The sequence below is a fragment of the Diabrotica virgifera genome, chromosome 5, assembly GCF_917563875.1.
Source record: "Diabrotica virgifera virgifera chromosome 5, PGI_DIABVI_V3a".
NCBI classification, from domain to species: Eukaryota; Metazoa; Arthropoda; class Insecta; order Coleoptera; family Chrysomelidae; genus Diabrotica; species Diabrotica virgifera.
In genome coordinates this window covers 203,681,825-203,708,832 of record NC_065447.1, presented here as the reverse complement: position 1 = coordinate 203,708,832, position 27,008 = coordinate 203,681,825, and the positions used below count along the sequence as shown (strand labels likewise).

Genomic DNA, 27,008 nt, shown 5'->3' with positions numbered 1-27,008 from the left:
TTTTTTTAACAATTTTTTTAATCAAATTGCAAAAATCTATATTTTTGGCCAGTACAAATTTTTGATAGGTTTTTTGGACCATTCTGGATAAAAAAGATCTCTTGTAATTTTTCTCTAAAGTTGATGGTTTTCGCGTTATAAGCAATTTAAAATTTGAAAAACGCGAAAATGGCCATTTTTAAGACTTAATAACTCGGTTAAAAATTATTATTATGAAAGTCAGAAAATGACTAAATCAAAGTTTAAAGCCCCCCCCCCCTACATGGTCCTGAAGAAATTTGTGTCATTAATTTTTTACTAAGCCGTTATTTTTAATTATTAACAACAAGCCGTAAGATCATATTGACGCGGCTGTAAATGTGAGTGCGAGTAAGATTCCCCATTGGACTGCCGGAATGGCATCTCTCTCGCACTCACCACAGACGGCCGCCTAATACGTGCAGGGCTAATTATTATTACGTAAAAATAACAGCTTAGTAACAAAATAATGACAAAAGTTTCTTCAGGATCTTGTAGGGGGGGCTTTTAACTTTGATTTAGTCACTTTCTATATACATAACACCAGTTTATAGCGTCCTGCGCCTTCCGGTTCCTATTCTCCAGCCGCGTCGATCTGTCCAATCTCCTGGTCGGAGATCTCTCTCAGACATGGCTTTCTGGATTCCACTTACCCAGGTTGTTTTCGGTCTGCCCCTTTTCCTTCTTTCCGGGGGTTGCCATTCCATTATTAGCTTTGGGAGTCGATGTTCCTCCATTCTTTGTACATGGCCATACCAACAAAGTTGTTTTTGTTGGACTTCTTCAATTATGTTTGTTTTTCTATTCATAACATCTCGTACCCGTTCATTCGTTATATGTGAGACTCTGGAGATGCAGGCCGATCTTCGCCAGAAGTCCATTTCCAGTGCAAGCAACTTCTGTTCTGTTCGCTTATTCAGTTGCCAGGTTTCACATCCATACAGTACCACGCTTTTAAAGATGCTATTATAAAGCTGTGTTTTCTTTTCTTTTGATATGGTTTTTGACCAAAGTAGCGAGTTCAAAGCTCCTATTACCTTCTTTCCTTTCATAATTCTTTCCTTTATTTCGAATTCTGTCCTTCCACTTTGTTGGATTCTCGTTCCAAGGTATACATAATCAGAGCTTGGCTCGATAACCATATCATCCTCTAGATGTAACTCACTTTTCTGTCCTCCTATACACATATATTTGGTTTTCTTCATATTAACGTATAGGCCCCATTTTTTGTATTCTCGAAACAGCCGGTTTGTCATAAATATTAGATCATCTTTATCCTGGGCAATCACCACCTGATCGTCAGCAAAATGCATTGTGTATAATGTTGAGTCGTCGTATCCCCATTCCAGAACACGATTTGCGCCACTTATGCAAGACCTCATTTATATAGATTTTAAACAGTGTTGGCGATAAGCTGCATCCCTGTCGTAGTCCCTTATTCACCATGAAGCTATTGGATAGTCTGCTGTTGATTTTTATGTTTGCTTGGATATTGTTATAGAATTGTTGCACTGCTTCTATTAAAGTTATATTAATAGGGGATTTTTCCAGGACTTGCCATAATTTACAAAGTGGTACGGTATCATATGCCTTAGTTAGATCAACGAATAGTAGATGTATTTCTCTGTCTCTGGCTACTTTTTTTTCAGCTATTTAGTCACTTTCTGACTTTCATAATAATAGCTTCTAACGAATTAATTAAGCCTTGAAAATCGCCATTTTTTGTTTTTTTCAATTTTAAATTGTTTATAACTCGAAAACGATCAACTTTAGAGAAAAATTACAAGAGACTTTTTTTGTCCAGAATGGTCCAAAAAACCTAACAAAAATTTGTAAGGGCCAAAAATATTGATTTTTGCAATTAGATTAAAAAAAATGTTAAAAAAAATTTTTACCACTTTTTACGTAGGTGATTTCTTGAACCTTATTCTGGGATGTCTCACGAATGTGATTATGAAAAAAAATCTCATGGGAATATTTTTTCTAACGAACCCGTCGTTTCCGCCTTGCCTATCTGGAACTCACACTTCTTTTAAATTCGTGTGTGGATGATTCTGTGAAAAGTTTTCAGGACATGAGACATCAAGCTTAATATTTCGATAATCATCGCACTGTGAAGAATTGGATTTTTTCGGTAATGTTACGAATGTTGATTTTAGCCAGTCTGATGGTAATTTTCCTGTGTCATATAGATTATCAAAGAGTGCCGTTATCAAGTCAAGACTTTTATTTTTGTTGTTTGACGGTATAAAGAAAGTAAATCACTGGAATCATATTGAGTCTAAATCGAATAAGATAAAATAATTTTCTCGAGAAACATGTTTTCATTTCAAACTAGGTTACTTGTCGGACCATCTAGTATTGTAAAGTTTTCATTGCCATGATAAAAGCATTGTTATTGCATATCTAATTCATATGCACCACTTGAAAGGGTCGATTAATGTGTATTTTTCTGTCAGACGCAGATATCAGAGGTTATTTTAAAATTAAGTTTCGTAATAAATTACCTTTCCTTTTACATATTCCGCTGATGTTTGTGTAGAAAACTTCGTCTGTCAAAAACAGAAAACGTGAATGTGATCTGCATATGTTATCAAGATTTTATATAAAAATCAATACAAAGCCTAAATCACTGCCAATATAACAAAGATTTTCGTTTCTGTACAGATATATTTTTTATATCTTAAGAGCTTAGGCGCAAAATTTGGTTTCAATGCTTTTTAAATGCATTCATTTTTTTATTCATTTTTTTTTAACCATGAGAAAACTAATAATATGTATTTTTGAAAAATTTAAACGCTGAATGAAATATTACATATTGACCGAGGGTACAAAGTCCTTGAAAAGTTCTATCAGCAAAATTCAACTACATCTAGTTTTGAGAGATCAAATCTCAGACGACTGGACTAAGTAGTCAAAACTAATTAAGGATGTAATTTTTCAACAAAGGAAAGTTAGTTAGCACAATTTGTATAGTTTCATATTATAAGTAAAAAAAAAAGAGTGTGTGTACTTTGTATGCACGTAGAAGTTATACTTCTATTTTTATGATTTCAACGAGACAAATATATTTTAAACTAATTGTAATACTTAAAATAATACCAAAAATTAAAAATAACGTTAATACGTCATTTTTATGAACTGGAGCCAGTGGCGTAGCTGACAGGCCCGCAGGGCCCGACGTTGGGAGGGGCCCCTTAAAGCCTTCAAGCTTAATACTTCTACTTTCTTTAAATTGGAGACCAAAACATATTTTCCTAATAAGCATCAAAATAGGGAATTTGGAAGGAAGTAATGAAGCGGGTAATTGACGTAACTCTCACTCTTTTCGGGTGCAATTTAGCGTTTCGTAGACATGTTGGTAGTTTAGATGAAAGTGAATCACAAAAATTTAATTTTTTGTCGGTGGTTCTTTTACTTTACTAGCTAAATATGATTCTGTTTTGGCTAAATTAATCGATAAAAACGATAACTTAAAAACAAATTACTTGTGCCCCCAAATACAAAACGAAGTTATAAATTTGCTGGCTCAAGAAACTGAAAACAAATTGATGAATTTAATTAAAAAGAGTTCTTTTTATTCAGTAATTCTTGATACCACTCAGCACTCAAGATATTTCAAAGCACGATCAGTTTAGTTTTATTGTCCAATATTTAAAAATAACTTGAGATGAAAATAATAATTTACCTTCCAAAGAAGAAGTTGTTGAAAGTTTTTTGGGATTTATTTGCATATTAGACCAAAGTGCAGAAGGCCTTGTAAATGAAATTTTAAAATTTATACAATCAAAGCACCTTTCCGTACACAACTGCAGAGGAAGGGGTATGATGGGGAAGGAAATTCAGGCGTACAAAGGCGCATAACTGACATTGAAAAAACATCTTCCTATATTCATTGTGCATCCCATAATCTGAACCTTGTGTTGAATGATGCCGTTGCTGGTGTACAGGAGTTGGTTTTTGTAGGATATATTTAAAAGATTATGTTTTTTTTAGTGCGAGTATTAAAAGATGTGATGTACTATGTACTATTATGACTTTGGATTCATCGCATTTGCCAACACTAGAAAGGTTATGTGAAACCCCGTGGTCATCTAGACATGATGCTGTTGTGGCTTTGCGTCGAGCTTTCCGACAAGTAATGAAATCTTTAACTAAAATTTCATTGCTATCTAAAAAACGATGAAAAATTAGAAGCTAATGCATTATATTAGAGCATATGAATAATTTTGAATTTGTCGTTAACATTACTATTCAATCTACAATACTTAAATTTATTAATCTAATATCAAAACCCCCTCTGTGGCTCAGTGGTAAGAGCACCTACCTTTGGATCGAAAGGTCCGAATGGTCGTGAGTTCGAATCTCACCAGGGCAGGGATTTTTGGTTTATTATAAATTAATGAATGAAGATAGTTTCTGTCCTTGTGGGATCGGTACTCACCGGAGGGACCGCAGACGTTCGGATACAATTAGCGTCTCTTTGCAAAGACAATGACGTCGACTTTGCAAAGTAACAAGACACTTACTCAACACACACACTACACATGACACCAAGTACCTCATGTTGTGACTGGCTAAATGACATAAAGTCCATGCCATTAAAAAAACTTTTGCAATCTGAAACGGCAGAGTTAACGGACGACCTTCAACTTTTTGAAAAAAATCGTGATAATCTTCGAGAAATGAGAAATTCAGTTTCCGACACTTTAGAAAAAGCGGCAGGAATAGTGGGGTATTATACCGAAATTTAGAAATAAATGGATAAAACTTATAAAAAAAAATTACGATGAGCTCAGCTGAGACGAAAAAATAACTTGTAGCAAAAAAGTTTTGAAGTTAATGTTTTCAAACAACTTACTAATAGGTTTGTGGGATTAAGATACATGTTGGTATAATAGGTTTCCATGTCTATTCCCAAAAAATCTACTGATGAATCTACTAAACACTAACTGATGAAGACTTTAAAGAAATGTCAAATATTATCATTTACACATATTTTAGTAATTATACTGTTATTAGTTGTCGTTATGCTTATAATACGGGGGCCCACAAAAATTGTCGCGGGAGGGCCCACAAAAACTGTCGCGGGGGCCCCCAATCTTCAGCTACGCCACTGACTGGAGCGTCGCCGCAATTGCTTTTCTCGAAAAGAATCGTATAAACTCTAAAAAAACGTCGTTTTTCGGCCAAAAATGTATACTATAATTTTTTCATGGGCTGTATATAGCCTTTCGAGTTTCTGCTGTAGGTTGTAACAAAAGTAAGAAAACTTCTGTTGGAGTGAAAGTAAAAAGAAAGATATACTCCAACAGAAGTAAGGAAAAAGAAGAAAGAAAAGAACCGGTATAAAAATGAAGAGAGAATGTGGGGTGTGTAAAGAAAAGGGTGAAGTGACTTCTACGTTGAGAAGCCGCAATAGGAAAAATAAAAAAAAATACTACTAAAGTGCAGTAGTACTGAAGAAAGGGGAATTAGAAGGGATAGAAGTAGAAGTGGGACGAGACAGAGGCAAACTGAATAGAGTTGGCTAGCAAGAGATGCAAGAAAACCACTTGACACTCAAGGATGGATACGGCTCGTTTGCATGCCTGTCGAAGAACAGTAGCTCTATATAGATAGTAATGATGACTAAAAGATGAAATAATAAAATAAGAATAATGTACTGAAAATGAATGGAGATGAATAATGACTAAAAACGAACAAAATAAATAAAACTAACTAATCATGGGCGCCATGAAAATGATCTTCGATCATTTTCCCAGGTATCTTACACTGCATTCAAATATTAAATATATTAAACCTGTAATAGTGAACATAAAGGAATAATAAAATAATTGATATACAAAATAAATACATATTTATTAAAAATAACTACTAGATTTTTGACAATCTCTGAGTTACACAAAGTGTATATCATGTGACTCTAACATGACATAAGTTATACAAAAAGTTATCTCTAAGATAACAACAATAATGTTATCTGTTACAAAATTACAGGTATAAGTACCTCTCACTAACATATAGGGTACAAAATTACATAAGTCTTCTACCAAATGGTTATAGTACGCCCGCTACGTACAACTAAAGGAAACTGACAAAGATGAAAATACTACAAATAAATAGGCCCAAGCCTCACTAAGAGAAAATACCATAATGAATAAATAAAATTAAATATACAAATGAATAAAGTGATAGTAATGAAGTAATTAATACCGAAACGATGACCTAAATTAACCGAGAAAATTCAATGAAATAAAGTAACGACGAATTAACCGAACAATCGAAATAAAGCGAATAACAAGAAAATATTTGGGAAACAAGCAAGTAATATTACCAAAATGAATTTACCCGAATTACATAAACCAATATCAAAGCAATAATAAAGTATTAAAAACCTAATTTTCTCTAGGCTTATTCCTGTGCACAAGAAGTTACCGTAGATACAAAGTTTGGGAACCAAATAATCTAATATACAAATATGTCAAAAAAAACCAGAGGTAACCTAAATCTGGAAAAAAACATAGTGTATTTAACAGATAGTCTGAAATATAAAAAAACCAATAGTTACTAAAACACCTCACTAAATGTTCCCAAACGAGGTTGCGGTTGCATCCTAGAAAATGATGCACCAGGATGGTGCGACCCCATGACTCCTGTAGGCCCAGGTGCCAAGACGAAAATTGAGCTGGAACGCTCCCATAGCTTGCTCCCAAATAGACATACTCCCAATGGTGACTTGGCCGTGGCTGCAGTGGTTTCCCTAGGTGGTCAAAGGGCTACGGTTTCATGTTAGGGTTTCTTCCAAATGGCTAAAAACATTCCCAGTTTTATTTCCCATTTTAAACATGAGCAAAAAGTAAAGGGAAGAAGAAATACTTTTTAGAAGCAATAGTATAGAAAAACCGGCCATTAAAAATGGAACAAAAAACCAATCTCAGGTAACCTTGAACTATTTTAAGTGTGAAGACATGAATAAATGACATTGAAATGATTTATTTGAGAAAATATCTGTAAAAATATATTGAATTTATAAAATATTGGATGTTCAATAAATTTAAAACCTACAGAGAAATGGTAATTATTTCCAATATTAATTTGAGGTCTTCAAAAATGTTTGGTTATGTAAAACCAAAAACCCCATTAATATAAAGATCCATATAAAGATAATATAAAGATCGAAATCATCTACACCCTTCCCTTAATAGATTGACTAAGAAAGTTTAACAAAGGGACTAATATTTTAAATATTCCACAACAAAAAACACATGACGATGGCTAATAAAAAAATTATTACAAAAAAAAATAAATCTCACCGAATGATTCCTATTAGGCTCCAACAGGAGTTGTCACACACATGTCTCCCTAACTCCAGACAACCCTTGCTGGTAACTTTTTACTTTAAAAACTGGATCGATGTTATAAAATAGGGTGTATGGAACTCATCCGCCATTTCATGGTACCAGTACCAAGTACCAAACCAACCCACTTAGCAGCCACAAACCAAGTGACGAACGAGAGACGTTTCTCCGCCAAGGTGAACGTCAAATTCTCTCAGAACAGGAAATAATTCTCGATAAGTAGAGTACGTTCCATCACCGAGGTATGACGTCACCTCAGTAGTCCTATACGAGAAATTAGAGAATTTAAATGGAGACCGAGGGAAAATAATTATAATAATAATTAAAGAGCTAATTTCGTAACGTGACCGTTACAATGTATTTTCGTCAAATTTTAAATCACTAACCCTAGAAGGACCAAGGAGGGTTAAAAAGTGTCCACAACATTGCATTACATTCGATTTCCTAAATACCTTTGTTCCTAAAAATCTCAAATAATTAGTAGTTGTCGGCGTACTACTGTCCTATTAGATGGCATAATTAGAATTTGTGTAATTTAATTCATTTCCTCATACTTTTATAAAAACTTGACAGTGGACTCTAAATAATCCCCTTGAATACCTTCAACACCATCCCAAAATGGAAAGGGACGATATCATTCATGTGTCAAATTAGCAAAATCTAAAAGAAAAAAGGCCAATAAGTGGGCAAAAACAACCATAGTTTGTTCAAAATGCAAGTATGTATGCGGTAAGCACAGCAAGAAGCCAAAAATGTTTCTGTATCCTACGATGATGCCAATTCCACTGAAGCCGAAGACTCCGGGTAAATTATAAATTCGTATCTTTTAACTGTTCCACTAATGTCTAGGAATAATAAAAGTGTTATTTTTAAATCAGTTTAAATAAATAAACACGTTTTTGATTAATTTATGTGTGGACTTTTATTGACCCTCCTTGATCCTCGCTGTTTCTACTAAAAGGTTGGTCGTGCGAGGGTTAAAAATGGTAAATTCTCGATAAATAATGTTAATCCGTCATTTTTTTGACGAACTGGGGCGTCCCAGCAATTGCTTTTCCCTTGAGGAATCATAGAAAATCTAAAAAAACATCAGATTTTCTACACAATTTTAATAGAAGTATAACTTCTAACGTGCGTACAAAGTACACACACATTCTTTTTTTTTTTCTATATTTATAGGTCCAAAAATATATTTAAAAACTATTTAAAAAGTCAGTACAAGTATAAACTCACTTTTGTTTCGGTTCTGACAACTTTCAAAACACAACTTAACAACCATAACCATAATAATAAAAATTACTTCACACTTTTTAACCACCGCCACCATATTGAATAATTTTTGACATGTCATTGAAATACCCAATCAGAGCAAACGTCTAACGTATGTGCGCGTAGCACCAACAATTTTGATGAATTCGCGCACATTTACATTCAATCGCGCCTAAAGAATTATAACTTCAAAAATAAAAAGATGTAACCTTCAGTCAAGGAACTACTAATTTGTAAGCTACAATCAACATTGGGAGTCAATACTTAATCTACAGCAAACGTTTCCATTAACTCTAGCCAGCTCAGATATTTTCGAAGGTATATGCGATTTCAACCTACGCTGATACACTGAAACAAACTAAATAATTCAAAATATAGGTACAGCTGGTTTCAAATTCAGTGGCGAGCAGTACCTACCACGAAATATTTTATTGCGTAGGCTTAGACAATAGAAATGGCAAATGGCAGCTCTGCAATGGCATTGCAATATTAAACAATTTAAGCAGAACTAAAAATTTTATATTTGAAACTCCAACTACAATTTGTACAATAAATCAAATTTTCTTTTATAAAGATTGCGTCATCTTTAAAATAACAATTATATAGTCATTAGACGTATTAAAAACTATTTTATAGAATGGAGACCATTACGTGTAGTAGGAGTAAACAGATGAGATTGATACGAGAATCCAAAGGCAGAGTTTACCAAGTGTAAATATTTACAAACACTGTTTCCTGAAGATAATTTAACCAATATTAAACAGAGTGTGAGCGAAGCTACTGGAGTATCTGTAAGCATAGGATAGTTAAAAGGATAAAAAAATAATTAAGAAAGAATAATTTAAAAAATTTAACAATCGAATATTATGTTAACAATCGCAGATTCAAATAATTGACAAAAAATTCCAATTACAACATCTGCTAAACGGTAGGCAACTGTGACAGACTTGAGGGACTATAACAAGCATTTTATTAAAAAAACAATTTACCATGTTCATGAGACTGAAGGTTGTCGTGTATCATTGAAGCTTTTTCGAAAAAGGCTTGAAGGCATACGAAAGTATACGAATGGACTGGAAGTGTGAGTTCTTTCTACAGGATTATAAGTGATTTGTGCACTCGACCTCTACGTCTTAGACAATATTAAATACTACAGAATTGAAGGTAAGCCAATTGTTGATGAAGCCTATAATTACATGCAGGATACACCAGGCTGAACAGCTGTTCAAAATCATTTCAAATGGAAGTAGGTTGGTTATCAGTTGTCATACACGGTGTTGAGTATAGATAATTTTGCCCACTACCATGAATGCAGATGATTACGAAAAATGGTTAAAAGAACTTGAATCATTTGGAGCTTGCAGAATTTGTTGTAACTGACAATATTCCATACAATCATCATCATCATCATCAACCTGTACGCGTCCACTGCTGGACATCTCCCTCAGCTCTTTCTATCTGACCCTGTCTTGTGCGGCTTGCATCCAGTTACTGTTAACACGCTTCAGATCGTCGGTCCATCTGGTTGGTGTGCATCATCTGCTCCTTAATACGTTTTGACCATCGGATTTCTATAGTCAGTCTCACCTTGACGTTACAGTACAAGGAACATAGGCAATGCAGTCCTTTTGAGAGTTTTTAGCGCGGTGATACCGATTTTATCAAAAATAATTTGTATTCGAATATTAGAGAGATTAAATTAAAACGTTTTTAGAAAGGCAAAATACAATTTTAGGATTCATATGCGTTTAAGTTTATTTGATATACTATAGTTATTGCGCATATGAATCCTAAAATTGTAGATTGCCTTCTAAAACAGTTTTAATTTAATCTCTCTAATGTTTGATCAAAAATTCTTTTTGATAAAATGGGCATCGCCGCGCTAAAAATCTCATAAGGACTGCATTGCCTATGTTCCTAATACTGTAAAGTCAAGGTGACACGGACTATAATAATAATAATAACGGTCCTGCCAAATTCTTCTTCAGCGTTTCGATTATTTTGACAGCGTCTGTTGCCTTTTTTCTAAGACGTATTTCTTCGTTTGGAATTCGGTTTCTCAGGGAGACACCCAATCACCGCTCACCGACACCTCTCCAGAAGTGAGTCCATTTTGTACAAATTAATTGAGCACCTACTAGAGCTTTTTAGTATTATTGTACCGGGTGTCTCAATAAGAATGGCTCTCGCCCATATCTCAGGAACCGTTTATAGTACAGCCTTGAGAAAAAAATATTTATAACAAAAGTTGCCTCGGGAAATGCTTGGAAATTATTTTCATAATTGTAGGTCCACCGCTAGAGAGCGTAATTGAATAACAAAAATTTAAAAATCAAAATTTTACAAAATTTACCTAATGAAATGGCACTGGAAATCAAATCATTGTATTCTTCATAAAATTCTGCGCATATTTGATTTCACAAGTTTAAGTCTACCTTTGCAAATAAGAGGTGGGGGTGAGTGGGAACCTTCTTATGAAAAAATGGCTGTAAGTTCGGTTCTGCTAAATCGAATTTTGCTTACTTGGGCTTATTCAAAACAGCTCTTGTTCGTCAATGTAAGTGTCTTATTTTCGAAATAGCCTAATAAGTAATATGCAAGCTAGGAGGCGTTATTTAATTATTTTCAGAAACCTAGTTTTCTTTGGAAAATATTATATTCAAGTATGCATTTTAGTACTGTATTACAAAATTAGACCAAATTAGCAACATAATACCGAAAACCGCATATCGATACCTTTTTTCTATCTAGAGATATCTTAAGAAATGTGTAAATTTTAAACATAACTGTTACTGTCACCGGTAAACGAGATTAAGGAAGAGTAGTGTGCTATGGAAAAAACAAATAAACATTTTCCAGATGTAAACGTATGTAATTAATTAAAACAACAATAAGAAAAACAACACTATAAAATATAACAAAGAAAAGCAACTACTTACTTAGTGGCGACCTAAATGTTCAAATTGTTGCCCATCATTTTCGATGCAGGCATTTGCTCTTTCAAGAGTAGATTGAACAGCAGTCTCAATTTCTGCTTTCGCAATGCTTTGAATGGCGTTTCGTATTCTCTAGATTTTAGATCATGATGTTTTCTCGCGTAGTGGGCCTATGGCAAAAACAAGGTCTTTAATCCGTCCGCATAAATAAAAGTCTAAAACAGTTAAATATGTTGCTATTCAATCTACTCTTAAAAGAGTAAATGCTTGCATCGAAAATGATGGGCAACAATTTGAACATTTAGGCAGTCACTAAGACCAAGTAAGTAGTTGCTTTTATTTCTTTGTTATATTTTAGTGTTGTTTTTCTTATTGTTGTTTTAAGTAATTATATACGTTTACATCTGGAAAATGTTTATTTGTTTTTTTCCATAGCACACTACTTTTCCTTAATCTCGTTTACCGCTGACAGTAACAGTTATGTTTAAAATTTACACATTTCTTAAGATATCTCGAGGTAGAAAAAAGGTATCGACATGCGGTTTTCGGTATTATGTTGCTAATTTGGTATAATTTTGTAATACAGGATTAAAAATGCATACTTATATTTAATATTTTCCAAAGAAAACTAGATTTCTGAAAATAATTAAATAACGCCTCCTAGCTTGCATATTACTTACTAGGCTATTTCGAAAATAAGACACTTACATTGACGAAAAAGAGCTGTTTTCAACAAGACCAAGTATGCAAAATTCGATTTAGCAAAACCGGACTTACAGCCATTTTTTCATAAGAAGCTTCCCACTCACCCCCACCTCTTATTTGCAAAGGTAGACTTAAACTTGTCAAATCAAATATGCGGAGAATGTTATGAAGAATACGATGATTGGATTTCCAGTATCCTTTCATTAGGTAATTTTTGTAAAATTTTGATTTTTTAATTTTTTATATTCAATTACGCCCTCTAGCGGTGGACCTACAATTATGAAAATAATTTCCAGGCTTTTCCGAGGCAACTTTTGTTATAAATATTTTTTTCTCAAAGCTATACTATAAACGGTTCCTGAGATATGGCCGAGAGCCTTTCTTATTGGGACACCCGGTACATTAGAAATGTAATATTCAGATTCTTATTTCTGTATATTGTTTATATACAGCGATGATCGCGCTAATAACCGGCAAAATAACGCAAAAGATAGAAAACATAATACATTGTGCAATAAAAAGAGATGAAACTAGTATAGGTGTAAATTATTGATATAAACGTATAAGATTACATTAGATAGTTTTCACCTTTAGACGTCTGTGACAAGAGTATTTTATAAAATTCTTCTGTCACAGTGCCAGTTGTCATACTCCCCCGATATGTCTAAAGATGGGAAACTATGTAATGTAATGTTAATTTATACAATAATAAAAATGTGTACCATTTTTATTCGGCTGCAATACGAAGGAAAAACAATCTTACTTTTTAATTAGAATAAGGAGTGCAGCCAGTCCCTTTAACTGCAGTTTTCTGCTCTTATTGGAGCGTCATCAGAAGGAACGTAGGCACTGTTCTCCTTAATCCAATCAAATTGCATCGAAAGGTTTTCCCAAATATTGCAGCCAAAGTGATGGACCATCACTTTGGCTGCAATATTTGGGAAAACCTTTCGATGCAATTTGATTGGATTAAGGAGAACAGTGCCTACGTTCCTTCTGATGACGCTCCAATAAGAGCAGAAAACTGCAGTTAAAGGGACTGGCTGCACTCCTTATTCTAATTAAAAAGTAAGATTGTTTTTCCTTCGTATTGCAGCCGAATAAAAATGGTACACATTTTTATTATTTTATTTTCGTATTACTCAGTAGAGAAACTATGGTGCATCTTTCAGTTCCTAGCCGGCTGCAGACGGGGGATTTGAATTGCAAGGTTTAGAATTCCTTCCCTATCGTCTTTACTGCAGCATCCATATGACTTGCAAATTGTAGAAGTCTTGGAGGCGTATACATGGGGATGTACCAGTAAGTTTTCAATTTAAAAATCTTTTAGTGATTTTTGATATTTTTCAATATTAATTATTTGCTATTAGGATTGAAAACTTGCTTCGTATTATTGTTAATTTATACGTTTATATCGATAATTTTCACCTCTACAAGTTTCATCTCTTTTTACTTCACAATCTATTATGTTTTCCATTTTTGCGTTATTTTGCAGGCTATTGGCGCGTTCATCCCGGTATATTGATATTTACATTACCGTCAGTCTTTCTAATTGTGTTAATGGAAAGTACTATTAGACCAGTGCAGATAGCTCTAAAATGGACCAAAAAAATAAAAAATTAATAGCAGGATAAAACCAATTCCAAATGAAAGTACACATATTAGATAACATGTGAAACATTTTTCACCAAATCTGGATGAGAGGAACATGGGTTGGGGGAGCATTTTTAGGGGTGAAAACGATTAATTACGTTTTGCGGCAAAACGGCACATCCTATCGAAAAAAGTTAAATCGCAAAGTTGTAGGCAATAAAAAGATCTACAACTTTTGTAAATAAACATTTTTCACATAACCTCAAAATATCCGAGAAAATCGGAAAATTCAATGCTTTTGATTTTATTTTTTTTTCTCACTGAAAAAAAAATTATTTTTTACCAAATATGGTGGAAACTTACCTCTTTCTGTCCCAAACAGGCTGTAATTTTTCTGTATAAAAATTTTTTAAAACTCTTGTTTTTTATGTCTAAGGGAAAATGTAAGCATTTTTTCAATTGAAAAATCTCCCGAAATTTTTTTAGCTTTTTTAAAGAAGTTGGCATTTTTTTTGTTTATTGAAACCTCTATTTTCTGAGGGTGTAAAAAAATATATACGTTACTGTGGAAAATTTTGTCACGAAAGGCAAAAATCGGAAATTTATTTTCAACCTCTCACCATTTTCAGATTCTCAGACGTAATATAAGTTGCATAGCGAGCAGGAACCAACGAACCTCTGTTAAAAATTTACTACACTTAAGGACGTTGTCTGTGATTTTTAATTTTGTGAATAAATTATGGTTAAAAAAAATAAAAAACACGCTTTTAAAGCACTAAAAATTTAAAAATAAAATATTACTAGCTTTAATTTTAAAAGATATTTTTAAATTTTTAGTGCTTTAAAAGCGTGTTTTTTATTTTTTTAAACTATATTTTTTTTAAAGGTCGGCCTACTTACCTAGAAACTACATTTTTTTTAAAACTTTTTTCTCATGAACCAAATTAAAAGTCGCAACAACTTTTTTAACGAAAAAGTTTATTTAATACAAAAGAAAGTAATTATTATAATTTTAATGGCCAATTTTTCATCAATTAATTAAGTATTTGCTTCTTTGATGGCATTTCTTCATCACATTCGGTTATGCTTACAGATTCTGCAGTTTCCTCTAAATCTTCTAGACCATCATGGTCTTCGTCTACATTTTCTTCATTTGGCGTTGGCTTCTCATCCCTAATGGCATCATATTCATTAATATAAAAAAATATGGTTTTTCAACATTGGAGCATTTATCAGAAGTACAATTTGAACATAAATTGGTACATTTCAAACCATGCTTTCGGCACCCACATTTTTGACTATTGCATCCAGTCTCACAGCTGCAGCAAATACTTTTTAGTAATATTTCTGGAATTAATTCTGCATTTGTGAATATGGGCACAATGCCACGTTCATGTTGCTTCCAGCCCCAATTTGTTGCCGTCAGTTTGTTACCCATCCAAGATTGAATCTGATGGTATGCTCTGTAACAGTGTTGTTCTGCTGCGCCTTCAGTTGGTGGGAGATTAGCTAGTTTAAAAGAAGTTTTTACTCTTGCTAATTGGTATTTGTTAAATCTTAATTGATTCAAACTTATATTTTCATTTCTACATTTATAAATTGATAGAATTAATTGTAAACCATTTTTGGCCATATTTTCTTTATTTGCATCTTTTTTGTAGAAAATATTGGCTAAATGTGACAAGTTTTTATTGTCTAATAATGCTTTCACTATGTTTTTTGCCATAAATCAAGGTATTTAGTTATTAGAGCATCATCATTATAATTTTTCTGACAACTTTTATGAATGCATATTTGCAAATTTTTTGTGTCTACTGCCAAATCTTTTTTTACCAGACTCCACTAAACGTTTCAAAGAATTTTCTTTTATTTTATACAACTGCTTATTATCTGCCTCATTGCAGATTATACAAACAGATTCTTCCATATCCATAGTGATAATCTACAAATACAAAACCATGATTTTACAATTTTCTCTTTGAGTAAAACTAAATTTGCTTGTGCAAAAGAAAGAAATTATTGTTTGTTAATATTGTACTGAAGTACCTATTTCTAATTTATTTTGAATATATTGTATTAAATTATTATTAAAAATTTGTTAATTTAAACAAATAAAAAAATTTCAGGTTATTTTAGTCATACTATTTATGAAAGAAAATGATAATATTTCATTGGTTAATTGAGAATAAGACACAGGTAGTATTTACCTTTTTATGTAGATTCCACAATTTCCTTTAACCTTTAACTACCCGCGCATAAGTTATAACATAACTACACGCGTGGCGTACTTTGTACGCCACAAGAAAATACACTTAAACACAGCGGATTTGTTTAATTTTTTTTTAAATACACTTAGTTGTTTGTTATAAACCTTATTCGGCATCAGTGAATACTTGGAGTTCCTTTTCAGTAAGCCAATTGGGATTTATAACTGGAATCATGGAATAACTGGATTCCATGATAAATAAAATTACTAATAAAACATTTTTTTAAATGTGATTTTTTACAGGAGAAAAAGTATTGTTTACAAAGAAAAATATTTTTTTTGCCATAATGGGGTAATGCCATAATGCCGTAATATAATCCTGGGGTATATTGTCCACCACCGGAAACAACAAATAATAAAATGTAAATTACGATCTTTCCAGAACGCCGATTATAACAAAACTAAAACCAAATTGTAAAGCACATTCCAGTGATAGGTTAGAAAAATAAGCAAGGTCAAAAATTAAATTTTTAAATATATTTCCAGTAGAATTCTTATATCTGGCGTACAAAGTACGCCAGCGCGTGTAGTTAAAGGTTAAAATAAATAAATTTGTCACTAAATGGGCTGCACCTACTCGCTATACAACTTACATTACGTCTGAGAATCTGAAAATGGTGAGGGGTTGAAAATAAATTTCTGATTTTTGCCTTTTGTGACCAAATTTTCCACAGTAACGTATATATTTTTTTGCACCATCAGAAAAAAGAGGTTTCAATAAACAAAAAAAATGCCAACTTCTTTAAAAAAGCTAAAAAAATTTCGGGAGATTTTTCAATTGAAAAAATGCTTACATTTTCCCTTAAACATAAAAAACAAGAGTTTTAAAAAATATTTTTAAACAAAAAAATTACAGCGTATTTGGGACATAAAGGGGTAAGTTTCTACCATATTTGGTAAAAAAAATTTTTTTTTCAGTGAGAAAAAAAATAAAATCAAAAACATCTAATTTTTCAATTTTCTCGGATATTTTGAGGTTATGTGAAAAATGCTTATTTACAAAAGTTGTAGATCTTCTTATAACCTACAACTTTGCAATTTAACTTTTTTCGATAGGATGTGCCGTTTTGCCGCAAATCGTAATTAACCGTTTTCACCCTAAAAGCGCTCCCCCAACCCATGTTCTCCCCTCATCCATATTTGGTGAAAAATGTTCCACATGTTATCTAATATGTGTACTTTCATTTGGAATTGGTCTCATCCTGCTATTAATTTTTTATTTTTTTTTGCTATTTACACTGGTCTATATATACATACCCAAAAATTTAATAATAAATATATAGAATACAGAACCTTTCTATTTAGCTACCCATATAATAAAATATAATATTTTACCTAGCGTAAATGATATGTTTCATAATATAAAACAGCATTCATACTAAATAGCGCATTGCAATGTAATCAGAGCGGCACAATAAATTTATAAATTTGTCACATAAATAATCCAAAGCATCGACTACCCGGGCCTAAAAGGGATTAACGAATGGTTGATATCCCCGGGAATTCGAATAATGTGTCCCTGAAATTGTGAGTTTTGTGAAAGTGTGACGTGAACTAATGGAAAAGGCGACTCTAGGAATTAGTACAATCAAGAAGTAGCACTTGAAATTTGATATTTGTCCATGCATCGGATAAAGTATGTGATAAGAAATATGTGTATAGAGTTTTCCCTTTTTTTATCCTTTTTATATTATCGGTTAACTGTTACACACAAGCAGACTTATATGGAATCATCTGATATTTCTTATTTCAACCGAATTTAACAAAAACAACATACGAAATCAGACAATATTTATTTTAAAGCAATTTTGTTACCAATACAGAAAATTAACTATTTAGATGGGAAATAAGCCACAATTAAATTGAAAAAATAATTTTATTAACGTTTCGACGCCCAAATCGGGTGTCTTTGTCAAAATACAAAATACTACTGAATATTTAAATACACTCACCGGCACAAAAAACCGCCACCCCAAAAAATGGGTAATTTTTAATGTCTTGTATTTCCTAAACCTGATGTCCGATTTAAGTAATTTTTTTAATATGTTATAGCCTTATTCTTTAACAATATCGCTGTAATAATATTGTTGCTAGACAGGTACACTGTCATTGTATACAGGGTGTACGAATCAAACTGTGTTTTTTTCTCAAACTTTGGAACACCCTGTGGTATGTTCTAGCTTTTATAAAATACTTAAACTAAAACCCAACTATAGCTTCAGGTTTTCTTAACATTCTGTTTTTTGATTAATTCGCCTATGTTGGATAATAAAAAAGTTAACCACTTTAATAACTGCCCCTGTTATTCGTCAATATAGGGTGTTTTTAAATAAGTACGGCAAACTTTAAGGGGTAATTCTGCATGATAAAATAATGACAGTTTGCTTTATAAACGTATACCCGCAAATGCTTTGTTTCCGAGATAGGGGGTGTTGAAATTGTTCTTACAAACTGACGATTTATTTATTGCTCTAAAACGGTTTATGATATGCAAATGAAATTTGGTAGATTTTAAGAGGTAGTTATTGCGCATTTTTTGGCATACAATTAAGAATTTTATATTCACCATTGACGTGCATACGGGATATATCTCAAATGTTTATACCCGTATGCACGCCAATGGTGAATATAAAATTCTTAATTGTATGCCAAAAAATGCGCAATAACTACCTCTTAAAATTTACCAAATTTCATTTGCATATCACAAACCGTTTTGGAGCAATAAATAAATCGTCAGTTTGTAAGAACAATTTCAACACCCCCTATCTCGGAAACGAAGCATTTACGGGCATACGTTTATAAAGCAAACTGTCATTATTTTATCATGCAGAATTACCCCCTAAAGTTTGCCGTACTTATTTAAAAACACCCTGTATTGACGAAAAACAGGGATAGTTGTTAAAGTGCCTAACTTTTTTATTATCCAACATAAGCGAATGAAACAAAAAACATAATGTTAAGAAAACCTGAGGCTATAGTTGGGTTTTAAATTCAGTATTTTATAAAAGCTAGAACATTCCACAGGGTGTTCCAAAGTTTGAGAAAAAAACACAGTTTGATTCGTACACCCTGTTTACAATGACAATGTACCTGTCTAGCAACAATATTATTACAGCGAATTGTTAAAGAGTAAGGCTATAACATATTAAAAGAATTACTTAAATCGGACATCAGGTTTAGGAAATGCAAGATATTAAAAATGGCCCATTTTGGGGGGGGGGGGCGGTTTTTTGTGCCGGTGACTGTATATACTAAATTTCCCATCTAAATAGTTAATCATAAAAATGCCTCAAGGAAATAGCTTCAGAACAACAATACATAAAAATTATAGAAAACAATAAAGTCTTGAAACAACAATTTAAAACTATTAGGCCTGGATCCAGAGTACCAAAACAAAAAACTTGAACATACTACGAAACTATTTGGTCACATACTATGAAAACGTGCCATGTATTTTAGTCTAAGAGCTAGTGAACCCTCCGACTAACGGTCTTCCTGTAAGGCTAGAAATTTGTATAATATTGTATATTCATAGCACACCAAGCTAAAAACCGTGACCTGGCAGACATCAGCCCTGCACGTGTATTTACCAGGTACGTCGAAAAGTGCATAGTTTAGGGGAAAAATAAACTTTCTCCTGTAAAGTTTAAATTTAAGTATGTATATGTTTGAGTAAGTCATTTAGAAGAAATGTGTACAATGACAGGCGATTCTGAACAGCATAAGACCTTGCCAGGCGAGGGGAAAGATAGGGGTTTTTCCTAAAATTATTTTTTTTGCATCGAACAAAGTTTTTTTAGGGTTTTTGAATCATTCCGAACAGAAAAGGTCTTTAGTGACTTTTCTCTTAGGTTAATAGTTTGTGACATAATAAAAACGATTAAAAATTTACAAAATCGCGAAATCGGCCATTTTAACCCTGAATCGGACATTTAACTAAAAATTTAAAAGTTGCCAAGGTAGGTAGATATTCTTTAAACATCAATTGATGAAATCCCGAAGAGTTTTTTGCAATACAATATCGAAAACCCCTTTGTTTTTTAATTGTTAATCAAGTGGGCGCGACACTGTAGTATAAGTGAGGACGTTTGAGTTTTGCATAAATTCATTATCTCGAGAATGGGTTTGAAGAGAAATTCTCAGACAGGTCGATTTTTTTTTAATTAGGCTTTTTTGGCATATATATAATACTAGTGACGTCATCCATCTGGGAATGATGACGTAATCGATGATTTTTTTAAATGAGAGTAGGGATTGTGTGATAGCTCATTTGAAAGGATATTTAATTCTTTATTCAGTAATATAAACATTAACATACTTAAAAAAACTAAGTTTTCAATCTAATAGCACATAAAACATCATCCAAAAATGCTACTCTATATCCTACCAGATTGAAAACAATGGGAACCTTCTTGGTAACACCTCCAAGGCTTCTACAATTTCCAAGCCATAACGGATGCTGAGACTAAGGAAGATGGGGGGAATTTTACAATTTATAATTCACGTCCCATCTGTTCAGCGCGGTAAAGTTCCAACGAGAATGATTCCCTTCGTATCCAATCAGAGTAAACATGTAAATCAAAATGAATAACCTCGGTAGAGGTGCTTGCTGCACTCTCTGATTGAACTGGAATAATGATGCGGCTGTGGTTTTGTGTTGCAACGAAATTGAAAATGGTTATTCATTTTTGATTAACATACTTATTTATACAGGGTGTACAAAAAAATTTTTTATTAAATTAATTTACACAAAGAGAAGATTTTTTTTGGTACACCCTGTATAAATAATTAAATATAAATAATATAAATATAAAAATATAAATAATAAACTTTTTTTCATCTTTTGAAAAAAGTGTTTTTAATTATTAATTTACAAATTAATTAATTTGACTTGTTTGTATAAAAACAGTACGTGACGACGAATGCTAGTTCCGTAAGTTTTCATCAGTTTCCATGTTACATTAAACATTTTCAGTTTAGTTGTATTTAAGAAAGTTGAAACTTATGTGAATATATTAAAATGTAAACAGCGTATGTTTAATTTAAACAGCATAGGACTTTGTTACAACACCAGCTACATGCATGTGTGGCTTCTAATGCACAATCCCGAAATGTTGTGGTTCGGGTAAGGTGTATTACAGTAGAGATTTTGGGAAGTGTTGCAGAATATATTGCAAACTTTGTGGATTATAATGTTAAATCATAAATAAGACAACTTATGTATGTAAAACGGTGATTGTAAGTAATACAATAATTGAAGTACCTACAAATAGTATATTGTACAACAAGTGAGAAAAAAGACATATTTCTCACGAGCGCAGAAGTTTGTTGTTGCAATTCAAGCGAGGGAGAAATATGTCATTTTCTCATGTGTTGTACACTGTACTTTTTCTATGGATGCAGTTTTGTGAAAAGTTCAAACTTCAAAATTAAATCATTTAGGCGCTTTTGGGTATATTATATGCATAAATTGAAATAAAATACACAATATTCTTAAAATTTATATACGTTATTTATTTAAAATTCTAATTAACAGTTATTTTTGAACAGTTTTAAAAGGTAAGTCCTGATAAGTTTTGCTTCAATACCTTTTCTTTGACAACTTAAATTATTGTGTTTGCATTGTGTTTGTTACCATGGAAACGGCGATCACATTTAGGATAACCGGCGTAGAACCAGTGAGAAAAAATATTTCTCACTGCGATGGCCGACTTTTCTCACTGTCTGAGAAATTGTTCGTTTTAAATGTATGTAAGTAGTGAGAGAAGTTGCACATTGTATAGCATCCATAGAAAAACATATATATGTTCAATCACTGTCACAAAAAACGGACAAACCCATAATGTTATAAGTAGGTTATACAATTAAAATTATTTTTACTTTGACATTTCTGTTTATTGATTGTAATTAAAGTGCTTTATTTTATTGTTTCTGATTTTTCGTGTGGCTAAATTGTCATTTACACCAGGCGTTACGCGCTTCAAAAAATTATCACAAATGACAATTTCACTATGCTGACACATCAAAAGGTGAGCTAAATTTTTTATGAAATAATTTGTGAAAAAAATTAGAATTTTTTTTCCTATTCGTTGCGATATCTCTACAACTATGCATTAAAATAAATTTCGGAGACAATAAAAAAGTTTTGTGATTAAATTTTCTATTGCATTAATTACAAATTGCAAATTACAAAATAATTAGTATTTTTGCAAAATTAGCAAAAACCATTTAAAAAAGGTTGTCAAAAATCATTATTTTTCAATGATCTTTTTCGGATATTTAAAAGCATTATAGAATCCTCAAAATTTACCCAGAAAATATTTTTAATATAGAAAAACACTGCACAAAATTTCAGCATACTTAATCAACTAGTTAAAAATCGCAAAATAATTTTGCAATCTAAATTTTTGAAAAAAAGGTATTAATTTTCAAAATTAGGCAGAGTCAACAGAAAGATATTATACTTGATTTTTTTACACTTGTATAAAAGAGAATACTTTCAAATAAAATTGAAATCATTACAATCTGTTGAATAGCAGAGCCTGGGGAATTTTTAAACAACTGTAATAAACCTATACCGAAAGTTAAGTGAAAGACGCGTATTTAAAAAAAATGTTAGGATTGGTTAATTAGTTTCGAAGTATGATCGATTGAAGTTACAAAAAAAAATACAAAAAAATGTATACAGTTATTCTTCTTCTTTATTATCATCCTCAAAGTCTTCATCACCTATTGAAAACGCTATATCATATTCTAGAGTTTCATCATCTCGTATCAAAATTTATTTCAAAATCAGAATTGTTGGGAATATTTAGAAAAAAAATTATAAAATGTATTTAATTTTTTTGTTGGCAATGCATAATTTTGAAATTTAATTAACTTTTTTTCAAAAATTTCTATCGTAAAATTATTTTGCGAAAACTATGGGCACAACTACTTTCTCATGGGCACAACTCAATCGTATGAAGGATTTTCAAGATATAGAGGCACAAACTCGGAAAATTATAAGATTTACTGTGTATTCCAATTCCCTGAGTTACTGGTTATCTGGCAACATGTAGAAGTTTGGACCAAAGAAAAGTACTAGGAGTCTAGGATTTTTTCCTGGCTATCCAGTGGCGACCTTTTCTTTGACCTTGACCTTCAACGGACGTCATCTTCTAGAGTTTCGAGGGTTTTCGGCATTAAATTGATATAAACAGATAACTCATGGGTTTTTGGGATCGCTAAACACGAATATGCCATCAGAATTGACCTCCGTAGGACGTGGTGTCCAGGGTCACTCCAAGGGACGTCATCTTCTAGAGTTTCGATGGTTTTCGGCATTTAATCGATGCAAATGAATTACCGGAGGGTTTTTTGAGGTTGCTAAACACGAATATGCCACCAGAAGGTCAATGAAAGGCGCTCCTGGAGTTTCGAGAGTCTTTGGTACTGCATTAATGCAAACGGATTAGTTATAGGTTTTTGGAATTGCTGAACACGAATACGTGATCAGCACAGACTCAGCAGCACCTGGCGCCTAAGACAGGTTATCGTCTGGAGTTAAAAACCTAAGAGTAATCCATTTGATTCCTTCATTTGATTCCTCCGAAACTCCAGAAGATAACTCCTGAAGATAACTAATCCGTTTGCATTAATGTAGTGCCAAAGAGCCTCGAAACTCCAGGAGCGCCTTTCATTGACCTTGGAAACCAGCTGCTCCGGGAGTCGGTTCTGGTGGCATATTCGTGTTTAGCGACCTCAAAAAACCCTCCAGTAATTCATTTGCATCAATTAAATGCCGAACACCATCGAAACTCTAGAAGATGACGTCCGTTGAAGGTCAAGGTCAAAGTAAAGGTCACCATTGGATAGCCAGGAAAAAATCCTAGACTAGTAGTACTTTTTCTTGATCCAAATTTCTACATTTTGCCAGATAACCAGTAACTCAGGGAATTGGAATACCCAGTAAAGCTTATAATTTTCCGAGTTTGTGCCTCTATATCTTAAAAATGCTTCATACGATTGAGTTGTGCCCATGAGAACTTTTTATCAGGATGCTTCAAAGAGTATTTTCCCAAAGTATGAACGAAATCCACTGGGACCTAATTTCCATAAGGTTTGTGCGGGGTACTTTTGCATTAAAAATTTTTTATCAATTTATCTTTTTAAAATTTTACCAATAATAACTAAGAAATTGCTTCTTCTTCTTCCTGCTTCTCAGATATCCAGGTTGTCACTCCCATCTCTTCTTTGGTCTTCCTGTACTCCTTCGGCCGTCTGGTGATCTGTCTCGTGCTATCTTTACCAGTCTTTCTTCTCCCATTCTGCTTATATGACTATACCACTTTTTTAAAACGTTTTTATATACTTGGCTTGGTCTTTGTCACTATCTCCATAAATTTTGTAATCCATTTTAAACATAGTTCTATGTTTCCTAGGCACCTGAAATTTTCAGAATAACTCAGAACTAGCTAACAATGCAATATTATATCTATTCTATACTATTATATGGAAAAATCGATTTTTTTAATTTCAAACTATTTTAAAAATGTTACTAATGCAATGACATTTAAATACCATTTTAAAGTACGTTAACGAATCGATACATGGTAGCTCAGAGGCAGAGTGGTATACTGGATATCGAGAGGTCCTGGGGTCCTATTTTCGAATTCATTCGAGCATATTTCGCATACGAAATTAGAAGAATTTCGCTTGAAATCCGGTGTCTTGTATTTTCGAATACTTCGTGTACGAATTTTTTCGTATACGACGACTAGAATGGGTATGAACCATTCGAATCGTGATGCTCGTATACGAATTATTGTTGTCATTTCAAGGTCATTTCAGTTGTCATGATAGTTTTAGCAGATAATAGTGTTAATTGTGTTGTTGTATACAATATTTTTACATTGAAATTTATTTTCAATGGCTGGTTTAAATAATTCGTTAATAGAAAGAAAGATGTTGTACGATTATGTCTAGAAAATATAACCTAACCTAACTTTATGTATGCATTTTAGCATTGGATCTAAGCTCCAAACTTGACATATGACACCGTTGCCATATCCTCAATTTTTTCATACTATCACATTACATAAAGGTGCATTTAAAAAATCGCTTTGAAGTAAAGTTTTGAAAAGTAAATAGTAAAATATCAGTGTAAATTCTGGATACAAAAATAATATTAAACAAAATAGCACACTTTCTGCGGACTTTGCAAATCGATATTACTAATATGCCTATGCAATCTTAAGATTCGATTACACTTAAAATATCTGCTAACGCCCGGTTTCATAATCAACTTAAATAAAGGTTACTTTAAAGTTGACATTTACCCATATGATTTGCATTGATAAAAGTACCAACTTTAAATTTAAAGTCCACTTTAACTGATTATGAAACCGGGCGTAAATAACTTTTCCCAAAAATGGCCTTTTTTATACTTTGTTCAGACTATAAGTCGTTATCTTTATACACTAAACGTTCTTATACAATCTTATTCTTGTACATTATACCCCAGTATATATAACAAATATAACATTTTGTTTTTAATACTGCGATTATACCATTGATGGAAATTATACAAGAAATAGACAAAAAAAGTATGGCAACATCGTGACTCTTCAGATGACAAATAAGTTCAATGTTATATCGAATTTGCAGTGTTGCCGGTGCAAATTTTGCTCGTATACGTATAACATTTCGAAGGACGTTCAAAAATACACATTCACGTTAGTGTACGAAATTTTTCATTCGTGTTAACTCGTATGCGAAAATATTCGATTGAATTCGAAAATACGACCCCTGAGTTCGAAACCCGTCTGTTACGTATCTTCTTTTATTTTTTTTTAATAAATGATTAAAAGTTAATATAATTAAAATTCATGTTTTATAAGTTAATTATTATATATAAATATTATATATACCATTTTAAATATTTTCTTTGATTTATTTAAGTTTAAATCCGCTAGAGAAATAATTATGCCTCTAAAAAAGTCGATTACAAAATTCTTTTTTCTATTCTCATACTATAATATTATATTAAATATGATTTCACTACCTGTATCATAATGAACTTCAGGACGATACAGATTTTCATTACGATACAGATTTTTAACCAATAGAATCGCGATATGGCATTCGCGATGAAGGTGGCACACGCGAGGTGACCAAAATGGCGAGTCAAATACATACGCTTTGACAGTTCTCAATATCTAAACAAACTGACAAACTACTTAACTTATTTGCGTTACAAAATTAATAAATTTGAATATATTTTTTGTTGTGAATGATCATAGAAAAAATCGTGTACCTATACAACTTGCATTTAATTATCATTGTGAAGCTCGTACTCTGTACGAAACTCGCCGCTAGTCGGCTCGTTTCGTATCCCTCATATTTTTATTTAGCGTATGGCTTAAGTATATCACAGAATATATTTAGATTTATGCATTATACAATGCATCACAAACAGATGTCCAATTTTTTTATATATTCGATTGACCCTTCGGTTGCCATTACAAAGTCTATAGGGTCGCCTGTGTATGCTCTGCGTGGGCAGTCCTGAACAATGTGACTGATCGTCTGTCTTGCAGCGCCGCAGTCACAAGAAGGCGAGGGGAGTTTACCCCATCTGTGGAGGGAGTCGGCGCATCTTCCACAGTTTGTTCGAATTCGATTAAGGGCTGCCCAAATCTTACGGGGACGTTCAAATTCGCCAGGTTTCCCTATGATGTCCGGTAGACTATGGTAATGCGGATCTGTCCTACTTTCCCAATCTTCTCTCCATCGGGTATTTAAGTCAAAGTTGGATTGCTGCAGCGCTTGAGCAGATTGTAGAGGGGGTAACCTGGATCGGAGACGGTTTCCAAGAAT

General features: G+C 32.7%; 1 protein-coding gene and 1 long non-coding RNA gene across 2 annotated transcripts in view; one reads left to right on the top strand and one right to left on the bottom strand.

Annotated features, from left to right (window-relative positions):
- LOC126885570 (amyloid-beta-like protein) overlaps positions 1–27,008 on the top strand; it is an 83,743-nt gene that overhangs the window by 13,189 nt on the left and 43,546 nt on the right. The window lies entirely within an intron of this gene.
- LOC126885260 (uncharacterized) lies at positions 6,080–7,566 on the bottom strand. Its single transcript, XR_007698362.1, has 2 exons — positions 7,335–7,566; positions 6,080–6,830 (listed from the first exon to the last, which is right to left on the bottom strand). It is a non-coding gene; the product is annotated as an uncharacterized LOC126885260 (long non-coding RNA).